The sequence below is a fragment of the Pezoporus occidentalis genome, unplaced genomic scaffold (genome assembly GCF_034315485.1).
Source record: "Pezoporus occidentalis ecotype Australia unplaced genomic scaffold, CSIRO_AGI_Poc_V1 ctg63, whole genome shotgun sequence".
NCBI lineage: Eukaryota > Metazoa > Chordata > Aves > Psittaciformes > Psittacidae > Pezoporus > Pezoporus occidentalis.
Window position 1 is genome coordinate 433608 of NW_026915977.1, and position 19149 is coordinate 452756.

The window sequence follows — 19149 nt, forward strand, 5'->3', positions numbered from 1 at the left end:
AGGCGTGCTGTCTCCAATCCATGGCTGGGACCAGCTGTAATTGCCCTGTACATCAGATGTAAACACGAGCTTTACATGAAAGTGAAACCGTATGTATAAGCTGATGCGCGTCCACGCTGCGATCCTGCACAATGGAGCCCGGAGCTCTGTCCTCAGCTCACCCTGTTGATCCACTTTTCCTTTAGCCTCTACAGCAGGGTCCTGTTCCCAGTTACCAGACAGGTTTAGCGGAGGATGAGGAATCAGCCTAGGAGTGTTTTCTGCATGTTGTGCAAGAATGCTGTGTGTTTTCAGCCTGTAACAACTGTTGTTTTATTGACTTAGTGATAACATTCTCTCCGAGCTCCTTTTCCCTTTCCAGGTTAGCCTAGCACTTACTAATCTTTTATGGCACTGCTGTGGAACAGATGTACGGTGCACTGCAGTGAGTAGCAAGGTCTGTAGTTTCAGCTGGCTTTGCCTCTAAACCACCCAGTTCTGCCTTTCCCTTGTACCCCGGTCATGGAGTGGGTAGCTGGACTGGGAAACTGATTTGGATGGCTACTGAGCTGGCAAAACACCAGCACTCTTGGGTCTGACTCAGTTCCTGCATCCAAATCGTTGCACTGCTGCTCAGATGTTTAACTGGGTAACTTTAGGTTTAGAGGAACATCTGGCTGGTGTAGTGGCCAAGCTGTATGTGGAGTTAGGCAGAGAGGTCTGGGTGTTTGAGTCCTGAAAATGCTGGCTGATGGCCCTGTTGCTGCTTATCCTTCTCAGTCCTTTGGAGCAGCTGTACTGCTTTGTGCCACCCTTTCTTGAACCAGCAGAGTGGGTTGGAACACCACAAACACAGCGCTCGTGTCCTGGGATCCCCTCTCCTCATCTCTGCTGTTGCTGAAGGCACTCATGCGTTACCCTCTCAGGTTTTCCCTTGAAGGCTCTGTTGTGTCTCTCACACCAAAATGTGCTCAGTTGCTGTCACGACTGTGGTGTCTTTGAAACACAGCCTTTTCCTGGGGTGGGGGAATCGCAACTGAGTTCGTGGGGATGGAGGGGTTAAGGTGGAGTTGGGAAAGCTCTGTCAAATCACTAACATTCCTCACAAACAGGAGCTTAATGCTTTAGGGGCTCCCTATGGGACCCTTTGGTCTAAAAGGTGTGATGGTGCTCTTTTACAGGTCTCCACATAGGCAAGCAGTATCAGTTGGGTCTTTCACAATCCTCCATCCTCAAAAGGTAGTGGTCTCCTGCTCGACCTCAGAACCTTGGAGGAGTGTTCCTGCAGATAGTGTGTTCCTGCTACAGAAGGGGTTTCTACCCTGCCAGAGGGGAGACTGAGATGAGCTCTTAGGCAGAAGCTCTTCCCTGGGAGGGTGCTGAGGCGCTGGCACAGGGTGCCCAGAGAAGCTGTGGCTGCCCCATCCCTGGCAGTGTTCAAGGCCAGGTTGGACACAGGGGCTTGGAGCAAGCTGCTCTAGTGGAAGGGGTCCCTGCCTGTGGCAGGGGTTGGAACTGGATGAGGTTTAAGGTCCCTTCCAACCTCAACCAGTCTGTGACTCTCAAAGTGTAGCTGCCTCAGCCCTAGTTCCATTGCTTCGTGTTTTCTGTGACTGTCATCCCACAGAAAAATAAGCTCTTTTAATGAAATTTGAGATTCTCCAACTAATTTCCTGCTGGCCTAAATGAGGGTCTGAGGAGAATGGCCATGCTGGCTTCTGAAGTATGTGGATTTACTTACTTTGTATGACTGGGTTATGTAAAAAAGAAGCTATTTTCTCTGTGCCTTTGACAAACAGTAAAATACAGTTGTATTTCACAAAGCAAACTGCTGTCTCCTTCTCTCAGGAACCATAATTAAGAGACCAGAAAATGGAAAAATGTAGAAATACCCTTTCCCAGTGGCCACAAACATTAGTCCTCTCCAGAAGTTAATGAAGCCAAGTCTATGGAAACTAAATAACTGATTCTTTTTAGCTCTGTTGGTGAGCCAAAGCGTTGTGTTAGGTTGGTAAATGATAAAGGGGTATAAAGGTTACCCCTTGGAAGTGAAGTGGGTGAAGAGTGGGTTTGAACTCTTCTCAAGGCAGAGTCTAAACCTCTGGCTTAAGGGTCTCTCCTGCTCTGCTTGGGTGGAAAAATGAATCTATAGCATATCAGTGATGTGGGAGAGGGGCAGTATCCCACCACAGCAGTGAACCAGGTGCTGTATCCTAGCTGGTAGAAGCTGGGGTTCAGTTCCTCTTGCGCACCAAGTATGCTACCAGGTCTGTGATGAGGGAATAGCAGCATAGCCATATAAAATACTAATAAATGCAACTGATCCCGTGTGTTATGGACTCATAAGAAGCACATAGTTTAACAACTGCATGTTTAACGTGTTTCCAAACCATGTTATCATCCTCGCAGTGTTCCTGTTGAAGGAACATGGAACACTTTCAGCTACCTTGATGATGTGTCCCATTCTCACCAGTTCTTGATGTGTCCAAGTGTAGCCTGCTCTGTGTAGAGGGCACATGTATGCGTAGTAACACCGCTTGAGTTTAGAGTAGTCGCCATGGAAATTGGTTCCAAATCTTTGCTTGTTTTTTAAATCTGATATTTCCGTGGTTTCTTTTTATTGTAACAAAAGATTCCAGAAATAGTATGGGTGGGAATATGAACTACTTGGAAAATAAAATCATTGTGGTGATTCCAGTTAGAGTGCATTATGGCACTTGCATAGACTCCAGTTGAGGTGCATCGTGGCACCTGAAGAGCGTGTTGCTGTGGTGCGGTAGTTCCATGTGATGCTCTGGAGAGTGGCTTTGTAAGAACCCGAGTTTGAGGTCCTGTGTTGGTGTCCGTGTACAGCTCTGAACATGTTTCGGGGAGCTTGTGGGGTTCAGCTCCTCCCTGTACCTCTTAGAGTCTGTAATAAAGCCTCGTGAGGTTAAGCTTGGCACGTACAACTAGGATCTCCTCCGTTGCTGTGGCAGTGGTTTCTTCAGGGCTTTTGTAACAACCTGTTCACAGGCTGAGCCTGACAGCAGCGTGACACAGACTTTGCTTTGGGAGGTGCACTGTATATCCTGCAATCCCAGAGAGGGTTGGGTTGGAAGGGAGCTTAAAGCTCCTCCAGCTCCATCCCCTGCCACAGGCAGGGACCCCTTCCACTAGAGCAGCTTGCTCCAAGCCCCTGTGTCCAACCTGGCCTTGAACACTGCCAGGGATGGGGCAGCCACAGCTTCTCTGGGCACCCTGTGCCAGTGCCTCAGCACCCTCCCAGGGAAGAGCTTCTGCCTAAGAGCTCATCTCAGTCTCCCCTCTGGCAGGTTCAAGCCATTCCCCTTGGCCTGTCCCTACAGGCCCTTGTCCCAAGCCCCTCTCCAGGTTTCTTATAGTCCCTTTGGGCACTGGAATACGTTGCTGACCTTTCCCTCTGGAGATCTTCAAGTGCAATAGATTTCTAAAACATGGTGTTGCTTTGGTGAGTTTTAACCATGTCCTTGCTTTTAAGTGCAATTTATGTGTTTTGTCCTTGTGGCCACTGGAGTTTCTGTTCTGTGGCATCCTGGGCCCAGGAACAGGAGGCTGTCAGGATGGATTTGGCACTGAGGGAACTCCTGGGCTGCTCTCAAGGCGGTGAGTTAAGCTCCTCAGCAGAAATGTAGTGCAAGAGGGGTCAAAAAGCCCCTCCCTGCTGCTCACACTGGAGTTTGATCCCTGAGCTATTTCAGGGTAGTTCTCTGCTAAGAGGCCGTGCTTTAAGTCTCAGTAAAACAAGACAGCTATTGTTAGTGCTCTCAAATAGCTCCAAACTATTGGTGGTGGCTGGAGCTCGCAGGGCCTGAGGGAAACAGATTTGCAGCCCCGGAGTAGTGATTTACACAGGGCTTTGGGTGTGACATATTCCTCTTCAGAGCTCTTTTCCACATCGTCCTCTGAGCCCACGTTTATGTCCTGATGCAAAGGGATGGAGGGGGAGAGAGCTGGAGGTCCCTGTAGCAGACCAGTGACAGCATAGAGGTTGCAGTAAGAGAGGCAGATTCTCAGCTATGAGAGACTTGAACTGACATAAAAAAAGACAATAAAGCTTAGGGGGTAGGTCACTTGCATTTCTTTCTGTTTAAAGGGCTGTAAAGACTTTATAATGGCTTAAAAATGTCATTAAAATCGGGTTGTACCTCCTGAGTTCAAAGGCAGGAACTACCTTTTAAAGCATTAAGACAGTATTTGTTTTCCTGGCAGAGAACTAAATGGAGGTGGGTAACTTCTGAAGAATGGAGAGTTATTCATTTCTTCATCATTCATTACTCTGCATAATGCCAGCTTCTTCTGCAGTGCCTCCTCTAGGTTTAGCTGGGTGGCATTTCACAGTGTAGGTTGTGGCATGCTTGGAATGACTGAAGTATTGGACAGGATATGATGATCTTTGCACACTGAGGAGAGAGGGGAAGAAAACCACTTTGATTTGGATCATTTCTGCTCTGAAGTACCTACCTGAGCTACCTTGTAGTTAATGGATCCAGAAAATACCTTGCACTAAGCTAAGCAGGTAGTCCTGGCCCACCCCTAAACTGGGAATTGCATAAGAAGGGAGTTTCTTTGCCTTTATAAGACCGCTATTCAATTGATTGATTTTCAAGGGCAGATGGGGAATGTTTTTTTCTCCCAAAGAGATTACACAGAATTGGAGCACGTTAACCCAAAGTTTCTGTTGGACAGACATGCATTTAGTCTGAAGCTGAATTCAAAGTTCTTCTGTCCCATGGGCATGTGTGTTCCAGGATGTAGGTGTAACCTCCTGCTTTGATCTGCAGTCTTCTTCCGACAGGATTTTCTCTTTTGGAATCGGTCGCAGTTGTGATCCCAGAGCACTGACAGGGAGAGAGCTGGGCTGGTTCAGCCTGGGGAAGGGAAAGCTCCTGAAGGGGAGACCTTAGAGCAGCTTCAGTGCGTAAAGGGGCTGCAGGAAAGCTGGAGAGGGGCTTTGGACAAGGGCCTGTAGGGCCAGGCCAAGGGGAATGGCTTGAACCTGCCAGAGGGGAGACTGAGATGAGCTCTTGGGCAGAAGCTCTTCCCTGGGAGGGTGCTGAGGTGCTGGCACAGGGTGCCCAGAGAAGCTGTGGCTGCCCCATCCCTGGCAGTGTTCAAGGCCAGGCTGGACACAGGGGCTTGGAACAAGCTGCTCTAGTGGAAGGTGTCCCTGCCCGTGGCACGAGTTGGGACTGGGTGAGCTTTAAGGTCCCTTCCAACCCAGACCAGGCTGGGATTCTATGGCTGCCAGGCAGATGTGCATCATTAGCCTGTCTGGTAAGCCTTTGGTTGAACTCCTGAAAGTCCTAGATCCTTTTGGAAAGCCTGGGGCACTGGAAGGAGCATCTCTTTACAAGGCACTGGCTTCAGCAGTGAAACTGTGAGATATTTTCCCTGTTCCATCCTATCTCCGACTGCTGTTTCCTCTCTTGCATTAACTCCTCACCCGCATCGGGGCATAGCCTTACTGGTGACTTAGGCTCCTGGTGAGAAGGTTTGTCCTGTTCTCATGTATGCTGTGGTGTGAGTGCGGGTGAGCGATCTTGATCAGGCAGCCCACACTCCTGGCAGCACATTATGACTTGTTTTCCTAGGGTTATTTTTCAGTTGGATCCAAGCCCTGGCTGGTCCCGTGGCTGCTGCTGTCAGCACTCCCCACACAGCCGGGGCTGTCCTCCTTAAGGACAGTGTGATCTTGGATCTAAGTTTCCTGGGATTACAAAACTATGCCTCTAGATGTGTACTTAAAAAGCCACACAGACATACACACATGAGTGAGTGTTTCTGCCTTGGAGCACTTCTGTCACCTTGCTCACTGTGTGCTTCCATAGAATCAATGCATTCCATGGACAGATGTAACTGAGAGCAAGGAGATTTACAAGGATGAGCCAGGAGGAACTGTGGGGGGGCACACAAGGAAGCAGAAGCTCCTAACACCCCTTTGCTGCTGAAGCTGATAGGTCAAGTGTTAACCCAGAGATAAAGGTTAGTATTTGAGGCTTGCAGTTTACGCTCTGCCACTTGGATGGTCTGAACTTGCAGAACACTGTGTACCCTTAATGCTTATAGAAGCACAAAGCTTCCAATACTGTAGTAGACTAGATGTGTAGTAGCTAAATCAAATGTCCCCTTTATAGTCACACCATTGCTCCAGTTATACAATAGTATCTGGTGCCTCTGTTTGGACTTGAAAGAGAACTTGACAAAGGGCTGAATGTGACCCTGGCCTTCAGAGCTAAGCACTGGGTCATTATCCTTTTTATTCCCTGATCCCCTTGGTGTGGGATTTGGGAGTGTGGCGGGCTCCCTGGGGGATAGGGATTGTTAGGAAGGTGTTCCAAGTTTTGATGAAAGCACTGCATAAAGTCAGCTTTGCTCTCAGCAGCTGGGCAAGGTGATGGGAAGCGCTTGGAGAGGCTGCAGGTCTTGGTCGATGCTAACTTGGCTTTTCTGCATGAAGGCTTTATGGAGGTGGGGTTTCCCACACCAGGCTCCTGGTGGAGCAGAGGGCCAGGCAGTGCTGGAGGGGAGGTGGGAGTCTGGATTTGCGAGCTTTGTTGTTAGAGAAGCACAGACGTTTTGCTCAGGGCTTCCCCAAAACATGAAAGGGATCCACTTCTGAAGATCTTACACATGGAAATGTTCCAGGCAGGAGCAGAAGAAAGGCCTGAAGAGAAGAAAAGAGAGAGTGGCTGCAGGGTGAGATGTGAAGGAGGTAAAATGGGAGTAAAAGTGCAGGTGGGCTCCTGTTAACAACCATCCCTGTGCTGTGGGACGTGAGAGGGACTATCCCAGTGGGAAGCCGTGCTGGGGAGCTCCTGTTTTGCCAGGCTGGTTGGTTGTGTCATCTCTATGTGGATGGATCTTACAGCATTGCGCTGGCAGGTTACAGAAGTACTAGGGAAGCTTCTGTGCTCTGGGGCTGCTCCTGAGATGTTCTGTGTCACGTTGCTGCTACAAGTAAGGCCAGAAGGGTCCTTCGTAAATTGTCTAATCAGACCTCCTGCCCCAAGACTGGGTCAGCTCTATCTAACCTTTCCCAGCAGGTATTTGCCCAGTACAGTTGTTAAAAGCCTCCAGTGATGGATTTTCCCCATCCTCCGTGGATGATCCTGTGAAGTCCTTTATTGTTCTTAACCATTGCCAGGATTTTCCTAGTTTCTGACTTCCATTTTTGTGCTGCAGTTGAAAATTGCTGACCCCTTGTCCTTTTCTTACTGTACAGAGAGTGCGGTTCAGTGCCCTGCAGCAGACTTTGGGAATGCTTGGGCCCCGTCTTTGATAGAATCCCAGCCTGGGTTGTGTTGCAAAGGAGCTTAAAGCTCCTCCAGCTCCAACCCCTGCCACGGGCAGGGACCCCTTCCACTGGAGCAGCTTGCTCCAAGCCCCTGTGTCCAACCTGGCCTTGAACACTGCCAGGGATGGGGCAGCCACAGCTTCTCTGGGCACCCTGTGCCAGCGCCTCAGCACCCTCCCAGGGAAGAGCTTCTGCCTAAGAGCTCATCTCAGTCTCCCCTCTGGCAGGCTCAAGCCATTCCCCTTGGCCTGTCCCTACAGGCCCTTGTCCCAAGCCCCTCTCCAGCTTTCCTGCAGCCCCTTTAGGCACTGGAGCTGCTCTAAGGTCTCCCCTTCAGGAGCTTTCTCTTGTCCAGGCTGCCCCAGCCCAGCTCTCTCAGCCTGGCTCCAGAGCAGAGCTGCTCCAGCCCTCGCAGCATCTCCATGGCCTCCTCTGGCCTTGCTCCAGCAGCTCCACATCCCTCTTGTGCTGCTGCCCCAGAGCTGGATCAGGGCTGCAGGGGGGGATCTCCCCAGAGCACAGCAGAGGGGCAGGATCCCCTCCCTGAGCTGCTGCTCACGCTCTGGGGGTGCACCCAGCACACGGGGTGGTTCTGGGCTCAAGTGCTCACTGAAGCCGGGTCATGGGGAGCTTCTCTTCACCCAGCACCCCCAAGTCCTTCTCCTCAGGGCTCTCTTGAGCTGCAGAGCCCCAGACTTGCCTGCAGTGCTCCATCTAGTACCTTCCTCTACTGAGCTCTCAGACACAATTGTATGACTGACTTTGGGGTATGATGGATCCACGTCTTTTCTTCCTACAGCAGCACAGTGTGTTTGTCATGGCAGGTTTCATTGAGGCTTTGTCTCTTTACCCCCTAGAAAAACAAGGTATGAGCTCTTCAAGTGCCCTTTCCCACAGGGATGTGTTATGGATCTTCACAGGCTGTTCCAGAACAGAACAAGGTGAAGGTCTTTGCCAGCTGCTCTCACCAAGGCTTTCCCCAGGACCTGCTTGGGCAGTTACGCTTTCCTGAGCTGACCTTCCAGCTGTAGTTCACAAGTGACCTTCCACCTCCCTGCACTGGGTATGCTCTGTGCATCTGATTTGTACGTACTACTATTGGTTTTTGTGAAGGATACAGTTATTCCTGCATTTCTGAAGCTGGTGAAGCTGATTCTGGGAGGAGAGGTAGCGTTTAAACATGAAACAGGGTAGAAAATGCAGCAGATAAGCATTAGAAACATTACATGCTGAAGCAAACTGGGTAAGAACCCAGCCAGCATTAGAAGAGCATTTGACCATTTGCTTGAAGGTGATTGTTGTAACTTCAGGAAGATTATCCCAAATGGCTGTGGAGTAATAGGGACAGGTCTGAGTGCTGCTGGTCTGTGGGGGCAGTGAATTTGGGTACTGCTGCTGCCAGGTGGATAGGTGTCCATGTTGCACAAAGCACCACAGTTTGCATTCACTGACCTTCTCATACCTTGTTTTCTGTGTTGGCAGGTTTTAGATGGGTCATTTTACAGTATGCTTGGGGAAAGTTTAATTTGGACTGTATTTAAGTACATCACTTTATCTTGGGGCGGGGAGGGGGGACGGGACACTACCCACTTGTCTGTGTTGTTACAGGCATTTCCTGCAGATCTGTTAACACCTCTTACACTCTTTCAGTGGGAGAGAGTGGGAAGTGTGTGTGAAAGGCATGTCTGCATACAGAGAGCCTTTGTCCTGTGACAACTGGAGAAGCTAGCATCAAAATGAAGGCTGGCCTGGACAGGTTTGAAACACCTCTTGGCATCGACTCCTGTTTACTGTGGTGGGAGGAGCAGTCTGGATTGTGTTTGAACTATCAGCATGTATCTCCTTTGAATTCCTCACAGTTTCCTTGCAGAGCTTTTGTGTGATAACTTGTGTGATGTGAATCTCTAGTTTCTCTTGTTTCAAATGGCAGTGAAAGCTTTAGTGTTGCTTGCATTTTTTCTCCCTTAATTCCAGCTGCAGGGATCTCTAGTCATGCGGAAAGTATTCTGTTGGCAGCTTTTGAGTCTAAAGTTCTTGTTATCACTGAACAGGTATAGAGTGCTGTAGGTTACTGGGCAAAATCCCTTCCTCAGTTTTTCTAGATAACAGTCTCTTAGAACTGAGGAGTAATATGGTTTGCATAGGATATCTGGCGCTCTCGTTTGACCTCCTGCTCTAAGCAGGGCCAGAATCAAGGGTAGGTTTCTTATGAATGCTTCTGATCATGTTTCAGACCTTTTCCAGGCAGTGTGGCAGGTTTATGCCATGCTTGGTGCTCTCACCGTGAGGAATATTATCCTCTTGTGTGATTTTAAGCTGAAAGAGGGGAGATTGAGGTTAGATGTAAAGCAAGAAGCTCTTCCCTGTGAGGGTGCTGAGGTGCCCAGAGAAGCTGTGGCTGCCCCATCCCTGGCAGTGTTCAAGGCCAGGTTGGACACAGGGGCTTGGAGCAAGCTGCTCTAGTGAAAGGTGTCCCTGCCCGTGGCAGGGGTTGGGACTGGATGAGCTTTATGCTCCTTTCTCACACAAACCATTCTATGATAAGCGTTTCCCTTGCTGTCAATTAAGCCTAGTGCTTCTGCCCTTCTCTTCCTGTTCACTGAGAAGAGTCTGGCTCCATCTTCTCTGTAACGCTACAGTTAGGTAGTTGAAAACAGGAATTAAATCCTCCACTAGCCTCTACTTCTTCTCAAAGTTACAGAAACCCCATTCCCTCATTCTCTTCCATCATGTATTCCAGTGACCAGACCACCTTAGTAGTGCTCCACTGAACTCTGTCCAGTTGTCAGTGTGTTCTTGGGAGTGCAGTTAAACTGGATGGTGCTCCAGATATAACCTCCTTGGTGCTAAGAAGAGGAGCCACTTCCCTAAGCTCTTGGCTCTTGTCCTTCTCAGTATAGCCCAGTGTATTGATAAACCCATGGACTCTTGCTCTTTCCAGCCACACTGATGGCCATTAGCTTGTTTTTAAGCAGTGTGTGCTTAAAACAGATGCTAAAGCCTCAGTGTTCAACTCAGAAGAGCTAAACTCCCCATGGATCATCCCTGCAGGCTGAGTTTGCCTTTATGCAGCTGTGGGATATTGAACCTCCAATTATACCTTGACCCTCTAAAATGTCAGAGCTTTTTCTGGAGTCCCTATAGGAAATTGCTCCCCATTTTTGCACTTGTACCTGTGACTTCTCTTTCTTAACTATTCCCTCATGTTGATGTTGAATCAGTGTATCAAAATCATTTGGAAATGTAAACCTGAATACCATAACACTGCAGATCCTCCCAGCTGAATCATCTGATGGATTCCTGGCCATACATTCCAGTCTGTCATCCATACTGGTAATGGAAATATTGCACAGCTCTCCTGCCTGGCTGCGCCCGCTTTCAGTGCTCTCCCAGTTAGATAAGAAACCCTTGATAATATGCTCCAGGAACTATGTTGTCAAGCAGCCACTTGATGCTGATTACATCTAGTTTGTTTTCATAGCTGGATCTTATAGGAATGTGATGTGGAACAGTGTCAGAGCTAATAAAGATTGCATTTCTGAATAGCCTTATCACTTCTGGGCAGGCATACGTTCCATTTCCTGCTGATACATGCATCCTTTATTGTTCCATAGGATCTGGAAGCTAGAAGGGGTCTGAAAGGTGATGGGAGCTGCCCCTGTCCCCACTGAGGGTTTCAGTGCACACCAGGTCTATCAGGAGTTTCATAACGGGACGGTTGCGATAGGACAGCGCCAGGAGATCAAGAGGAAACAAACGTGATGTGTTTATGGGTCCCAAACAATATTAAACAATTACCTGGATCCAGCCTTCTGAGCAGCCTTTGAACGAATCCCAACCCCTTCTTCTGCAAGGGCTGGAAGATAAAGAACGTGTCTAATCTGTACCAGGTATCAGGCAGTGGTTATCGGTGCCTACGTGCTGTTACTCAGATCTTGTTAGCTGTCTAAGTGGATAATAGGCAGTACGCTTCACAACTACATAAGTAGATTAAGCTTAATCTGCTTTGGAGCAGGGAGGGGAAGATGTGCTTGGTGACAAATGGACACAGATGATGTGCAGTGGAGCAGTGGTGTAAATAGGGTGCTGTGTCCTCATCACTTCAGGAACTTTCTGAGGCTGAGGGTCGGTGTCTGCAGCATTTACACTAATACGTGAGTCCCAGAGCAGGGCGCTGCAGCACTTTCAGGCTTTGCCTGTGTTAGCCAGGCAATTCCACTTTTACAAGTAGTTTTTCTAGTGGTTAAATCTTTCAGAGGTGTCTTTTAATAGAACATGCAGGATAACTTTATCCCTGGTTTTCAATCTAGCATGGGACTATAGTGATAGGACAAGGGATGATGGGTTTAAACTTAAACAGGGGAAATTCAGGTTCGATATAAGGCAGAGGTTCTTCCCTGTGAGGGTGCTGAGGCACTGGAACAGGTTGCTCAGAGAAGTGGTAAATGCTCCATCCCTGGCAGTGTTCAAGGCCAGGCTGGACACAGGGGCTTGGAGCAAGCTGCTCTAGTAGAAAGTGTTCCTGCCCATGGCAGGGGATTGGAAGTGGATGAGCTTTAAGCTCCCTTCCAACCCAAGCCATTCTATGATACAGCAGAGAGGGACATCCTGTGTGTGTTACACCTGGATTTTGCAGTAGGTTCCTAATCTTAAAGCTTGTTTCCAGTAGAGTGAAGATGCCCAGTGGACAGGATCAGAAAGCTTGCACAGGGCTTGGTGTGACCAGTTCTGTACATGGAAGGAAGAAGCTGTTTGGAACTGGATGATCTTCAGGTCCTTTCCCGCCCAAACCATTCTATGACTATTGAAACGTCCTCCCCTTTCTTTCCTGGGAAGATGCAGTTACTGCATTTACCCATCTTAAAACATTTGGAGGGGACTGACTCTTTCCAAAGACCTAATGAAAACCAAGTCAGACTCTTGCGGATGGGTGTTTATATTTTCCCATCAGCCAGCTTGTTATTGACAGCCATGTGCTCAAATCCACAGTTTATGACTTGTCCCCACCCATTATATTCTCAGGAGAAGGTATCAGCAAGGGACATTGCTGGGTACAAAAGCTGCCTCTGCCAAGGGGATCTTTAGCTCAAGGTAATGGGTGTCTATGTGAAACATACCCTTTCCAAATGCTGTGTGGGGTCCCTTGGGATTGATGGAGGGGTTTGACAGAAGGCTCAAGTTGAGCCCAACCTTTGGCCTCTTGGGTCTTTCACTTATAGCCTGCTTACCTCATCTAAAAAGCATCTTCAGCTTGTCATGCTATCTAACCTCTGGCTCTGGTAGTAAGCAAAGACGGTAGTAGACCTCTTAATCTTTAAGTGTCTTAAGCAAATGTATACTCTATTAAGTGTGTTTGTCACTGAGCAGCTCATTTATATGGGAAGTTTAGAGGATTCTCTGATGCTTTCTGTCTTGACATCTGTGATTTTGAGGCCAGCAAGGGTTAAGAGTCCATGGGAGGAACTGATTCCACTGTGAAGTGGGGTGTGAATTTAAAGCATGCTGACTTTCCCATGGAAAATCTGATTGAATAACAAAACCCCTTAAATCACTTTTATATTGGATGACAAGAAAAGATTGCAGGGGAGCTGGTTTGGTCCATTTCAGTGTAGACAAACTTCCAAACCACCAATTTATTTTAGATGAACTAGAGAATAGCTGTTGAATGCAGAAGAGTTTTTATAGCTTATTACAAGGGCCTGTAGGGCCAGGCGAAGGGGAATGGCTTTAACCTGCCAGAGGGGAGACTGAGATGAGCTCTTAGGCAGAAGCTCTTCCCTGGGAGGGTGCTGAGGCGCTGGCACAGGGTGCCCAGAGAAGCTATCAAACCAGTCTGATTCTATAGTTTACCCACACGTGATTTAGTACCTGAACTAAGAGCATGGCCAGCAGGGAAAATCCTGTTTTTTTTTTCCAAAGGGTCTTTCACATTCAGTGTCTAAATTACTGGGGCAGGCTCTGGAGAGGGTCTGTGTCCTTGGTTTCACTAAAAACAGAGCCTGTCCTCCTAGCTGAGGCGCTGGTGGTGGGTAGCTCCAGGTAAGTGTTCCCTTCTGTTGCTGTGTGTCTTGGTCACATTTCAGTTTGAGGCATGCAGAGAGTGCTCTGTTACAGATGGTCTCCCCAAGGTGTTAAATGAGGTGGTGTTTGCATGCTTGCTGTAGCAAAATATATGTGTATATATATATATATATATATATATAATAGCAACTGATAATACTTCTATCTCCCATCTCAATCTGCTGTGTATTGAAGTAACCTCCCATAGTCAATCCATCATCAACTTTGAGTTGGGCTAGACATGAACTTGTATTAACGGGTGAAGAATGCTCTGTCATATGCAGTTGATAGGGGAAGTCAGAAATAAAAGGACACATTAAATTGCCAGTGGCCTTTTTTTCCCTTTAGCTGGAAAGAGGTTGTTTCCCTCCTCCCATGTGGGTGATAGCTAGACGTGCACTTGAGATTGCTTTTCAAAACCAAGACCACCCTTGTGGTGGTCTTGTCCCTGCCTGCTGCAGATCAAGCCCATGAGCACTGCTTGGTTGGGCATTAGTGTCTTTACAATGTGTTTTAAGCCCCAGACCAGATGGGGCTTAAGATAAAGTGGAGAGGTCTGTGATGCTTCTTGGCTCTTGGGGAGGATTCATCTTGAGGTTGTGGCTGAGCATGGATCCACAGTGTTCACAGGATGAATGTGTCACCGCATGCCTCCATTAGGGTCTTTAAGCACTGTTTTAAGTTGCCTGAGCCTAAGTCCTAGGCCTTACACTTGACATCTTCTGTCTGGAGTCAAGGCATTGACTGTGGCAAGCAGCCCTTTGGAAAGCTGTGCAAAGACCCTCGTGTCTGTCAACACCCAGTGACCTGTGTTTCAGAAAGGGCCATTGTGAGGAGGAGAACAAGTTTCACATCACATGTCCCCCAGCAAGTCCTGTCCTTTCGCTAGGAAGCCTGGTTGGAGAATGTTAATTGAGTCCCTTTTTCACTGGAGGAGGCTTTGCTTCCTTCCCAAGTTTTCACAACACGTTGTCCAAATACACAGCCTATGCTTCATTCAAGTGTAAATCCTTTCTCTTTAACCTGGAAGTTATCCCAGAAAAGAAAAAAGCCTTTCCATTCACTGCAGGACAGACCCTTGTGCTTGCAGGGGAAAAAAGAAGTGGATCAAACTGTCCAAACAGGAAGGGAATTCAGAAAAGACTTTGCTCAGCGAGTCTTTGCTCTCATTTAAGTTTAAATGGTTGTCCTATAAACTCCACTTTATCTCTCTGTTGCTTTTGAAGCATCATACAATAACTGATGTGTCTGCTATATTTAGAGGTGACATTTTTCTTGCTCTATGGATTTCAGCATGCATAGGATGAATGCAAGCAGTGAGTTCAGAGTTCCTTCCTTATCTCTTCTTTCTTCCCCAGAGCTCAGTCCTGGTGGGTATCTAATACTTCACACTGACTCCTTTTCAGCTGAGGGCATTAATCAATCTGCTTTTCTGGCACAGGTGGGTGCTAATGCTGCTCTACATATGGCAAAGCTGAAGTATTGAAAGGATAAAGCGTGATGTGTTTAGATGGGAGCTCATTTTGTGCAGCACATCACAATTGTGCTGTATTTTTAGCGAGTTATGGATAGAGTTGTCATTCTTTTACCCCCAGTCACATGGGAAGGCTGTGGAAGAGCAGATAAATCACCACTGTCACAGTTCCTCCTTTCTGCTGTTTACCACATGGCAGGTTTTCCTGCTTGTGAAAAATCTCTTAGATCTAAAATCTCTCTCTTTTTCCCCCCTTTCAGCCTGTGCTATTTAATTTTTCTCTTTCCGAGCAGTGTTTTAGCTCCATCCTGTGAAGCTGTTGGAGCCACAGTTTCCTGAAGAGGAGCAATGCAAAGTGAACATCCCTTTGTTTCAGTAAAATGGCTTGATTGTCACAGAGAAGAGATGGTTTTGCATTGAGGAGGAGTGAAAGGCACCTTGCAGAAGTGATAGTCCATCAGTAGTATGCGTCCTGTGGCACTCCAGGCTGTTCTTAGCAACCTCAAAGCACAAGAAGTCAACTGGAGGAGGTTTTATGCTGGAATCTCCAGACAAAAGCTCCTTGGGCTTTGTTTTGAAGGTTGCAACAAGGGAGAAACAAAGCTGAAGGTGTCACCATGGTGTTTTCATCTCCATCCTCTCCCACCCTTCTCTTTTTCATCTTTCCTGAGCTATTTCTGTTCTCCTCTCTGCCTCTGTGTCCCTAGCACTGAGGAGGAGGAGGATCACTCAGCAGAATGAATTGCTTCTGTTGCCTTACTGCAGGGGTATTGTATTTTTATACATATATAGATGGGTGTGTGTATATATATATATACATATATATATGTAAGGGTATCCTATACAGGGTCTTCCTGTACAAGACATTGTTTGTAGCAGTTGCTGATACCATCTGGGTATCTCTAGATGACCTGAATGCAGACAGTGATCAGTTAGGAGAATGTATATATAACACCATACCTTAAGCACCTTGGGGCAAACATCTGTCTCCTTCAAGAAGAGCTTCTGGTGGGTAAAAGGCTCAGAAAGCCAGTCTGCCAACCATGATCCAGACTCCATAGAGATCTAAAGACATGCTTCCCAAGCTGAATTCCCCTGCCTTGGGCTCTCGTGTGAGGTGTAGTGGGGTGGAAAAAGGTGTGTGTATGGCAGTGTGCCCTGGTTATGGGTCTACTGCCTTAAGACTGGAACATGTGGTTTGTCTTTAATGCGGAAAGCACGAACCCAGGAGAAGTCCCCTCAACACAGCTCCTCCTGGAGAGACATAGAATGGATCATAGAGTCATAGAATGGGTTGGATAGAACCTTGAAGCTCATCCAGCTCCAGCCCTGTGCCACGGGCAGGGACACCTTCCACTAGAGCAGCTTGCTCCAAGCCCCTGTGTCCAACCTGGCCTTGAACACTGCCAGGGATGGGGCAGCCACAGCTTTTCTGGGCAACCTAATACTCTTCCTATATCCTTTTCCTGGAGTCCTGTCTAGTCTGTTCCAGGCTGAAGCCCAACCCAGTGACTGTGGGAGTAAATCCATGTGGTGTTCCTAATTCTGCTTCTCATCCCTTAATAATGTTTCTGTTGTCTTTAAGGATTTTCCCCGTGGCTTGAATGGTAAAGATGTGGTAAGTGCTCGGGCATGGCTTGAAATCAAAGATTCAGTATGGGTGTTGCTTTCAAAGAGAGAACTGATGCTATTTAGAGAGTGGTGCTGCTATTTCAGGGCAGTTTGTTAGGTCTGGCTTCTAAGAAGTGGTGAGGAAAAACTAATTGCTTTCGGGCTAGCGTGTCTCATATGGTGTGTCCTGAAATGCTCCTCATGTGCACATTGCCTTGGAAGCAGTACTGAGCCTCTCTGCATGTGGATCCATTCCCTGTCTCACCCTCCTATTACAGAAGATGGGAGGAGAAGAAAAGATGCCTGTTGGAACTTTGCTCCCAAAGCTTGCTGCAGTGAATTTAAAACCCCAAACCACAGAGAATTCCCAAATGTAATATGGATCCCAGTGTTTATTTGACTGAGACCTGATTGTCTTCGGAGTTGTGCAAACATGGGCATGGATCCTATTTAATTCAGCTGCTTTTATCCATTAAGTTGCCCAAACAATTGGAGCAAGAAGGAGGGTAGTGAAGATAAGATCACCCAGTTATGCAGATGGGACAGGATACGGCTCTTTTTGGCACTAAGAACACAAGTTCTTCAGGAAGCTTGTTTGCAGCATTGTTCTAGCCATTATGCTGGTGTTTTCAGTTTATAACCTTTTTTTTTTTCCCCCCATAGTTTACTGTCTGTATCTCCTTCCTTTTACAGTCCTGAAAGCTTTGCTTTCATGAGAAACTTAGCAGGTATCTCTGAATACTGAATGTGAGCGAGGAGCTGGAAATAAGGGGAAGATTCCCACCCTGGGGGCAACCAGAGCTTGGAAAGCTTGCAAAGATGTGGGACAGCAGGCCACCTTGGGTCTGCAACAGCTCTGTGCCTGAGCTATTGGAAGGAAGAGCTCCTGCCTAAGAGCTCATCTCAGCCTCCCCTCGGGCAGGTTCAAGCCATTCCCCTTGGCCTGTGTCCCTACAGGCCCTTGTCCCAAGCCCCTCTCCAGCTTTCCTGCAGCCCCTTTAGGCACTGGAGCTGCTCTCAGGTCTCCCCTTCAGGAGCCTTCTCTTGCCCAGGCTGCCCCAGCCCAGCTCTCTCAGCCTGGCTCCAGAGCAGAGCTGCTCCAGCCCTCGCAGCACCTCCATGGCCTCCTCTGGATTCTCAAGTCTGTGATGGTCAACAGGATGTGGAAACCAAAGGTGTTAGCACTTTTGGCTGGATCACAATCTCTGTCACCAGGGTTAAGATATGAATATCCCATTCTCTGCAGCAGGGTGAATACCACCCTGGTGTCCCTGTTCTCTCCAGCTTTTTCTGGTGCATTAGAGGAGTGTTCTGGCAGTGTAAGCTGCCTCTGGTGATGGAGTAGGTAGATGTTGTGGGTCTTGTAGCTAACCTTCCAAATCAAAGGGGATGCTGCAGTGTATACTCATCCTGTCTTCAGGGGATGTGTAGAGCAGCAGATTTACTGGATTTGCTTCTCTGTTGTGCAAGGAACATGCCAAAGCTCTGCTCTTTGTCACTGCTCTGAAACTCCTTTTAACTGTGTCCTGTGTAATGCTGTAGCCTCTGGCACAATGAACCACATGACAGTGGTCTGATCTCAACTAGCTGCGTGGGCAAAGAGAAGCTCCATAGCCCAGACTGCATGGCACAGGGAGGTCATTGTCTCAGCAGCAGAACTAACCAGCTTTGTGTGACCAGAAGAAAAAGGGCAAGGAAGAGACTTGGTGCCTCCAAGACCATCCCGAAAGCTCAGTCTGACCATGATTTTATCAAGGGTGGCCTTGCTGCGTGTTTGTGAAAGGCCTTTGACTTCATTCTCAGCCCATTCCTCTGGGAATCACATGGGGATGGTGGCTGCCTCCCAGCACTTCCATGGGAGCTTCTGGAGGTGAAGGAAATCATCTTAGTCTGTAATTTTACACTGCAAATCAAGATGCTGACCCACTGGCCAAGGTGTATGCCAGCAGGATGACAAAGATGTTGCTTCAGTACAGGGAAGATACGGACCTGTTGAAGAGGGTCCAGAGGAGGGACGCAAAAATGATGCGGGGGATGAAGCACCTCTTCTATGGAGACAGCCTGGAGAAGCCTCCAATAAGACCTTATTGTGGCCTTTTAGCACTTCAGAGGGACCTATAGGAAAGATGGGGAGAGACTTTCCCTGCTCCTTTCAGGGAGCTTGGACTAGATGACCTTAGAAGGTCATTTCCACCCCAAACCATTCTATGACTGTATGATTGTCATGGTAGAGGAACACACTTGAGAATCAGCCAATTATTTTGATTCATTTTCGTTTCCTTCAGATGAGGACTTGAAAACCACATAATGGTGCATTCTATCAGTTTGAAATGGGGTGATTCATCCCCTGTGATCTTGGCAGGATGTTCTTTGCTTTCTTTTTTGGATATCCTTGCGTTCTGTTAGTGTCAAGCACTGTATGGATGTACCCTGTGGCAGACAACCTGCTCAACCCGTATGTTAGCTTTTAAAAGACCCCACTCGGAATAGGAAGTCTTTGTACTCTGTGCCAAGATGCTTGGGGCTTGTTAAATATATTCTACTTGTCAACAACTACCCAGTTGAAAAAGTAGCCTTGGTGTGAATCAGCTTTGAACAAGTTCATTTGACTCGAGGGATGTTTGCAGGCATTAAACCAACTTGGATCGCTGCCGTAAATGTGCAGTGGTTTCCTCATCAAAAGCACCCCCCTTTCTTGTTATGTTTTTGT

The 19149-nt window shown here is 47.8% G+C and overlaps 1 protein-coding gene across 3 annotated transcripts in view; it reads left to right on the top strand.

Moving 5' to 3' along the window:
* SMOX (spermine oxidase) overlaps nt 1-19149 on the top strand; it is a 60394-nt gene that overhangs the window by 5006 nt on the left and 36239 nt on the right. The window lies entirely within an intron of this gene.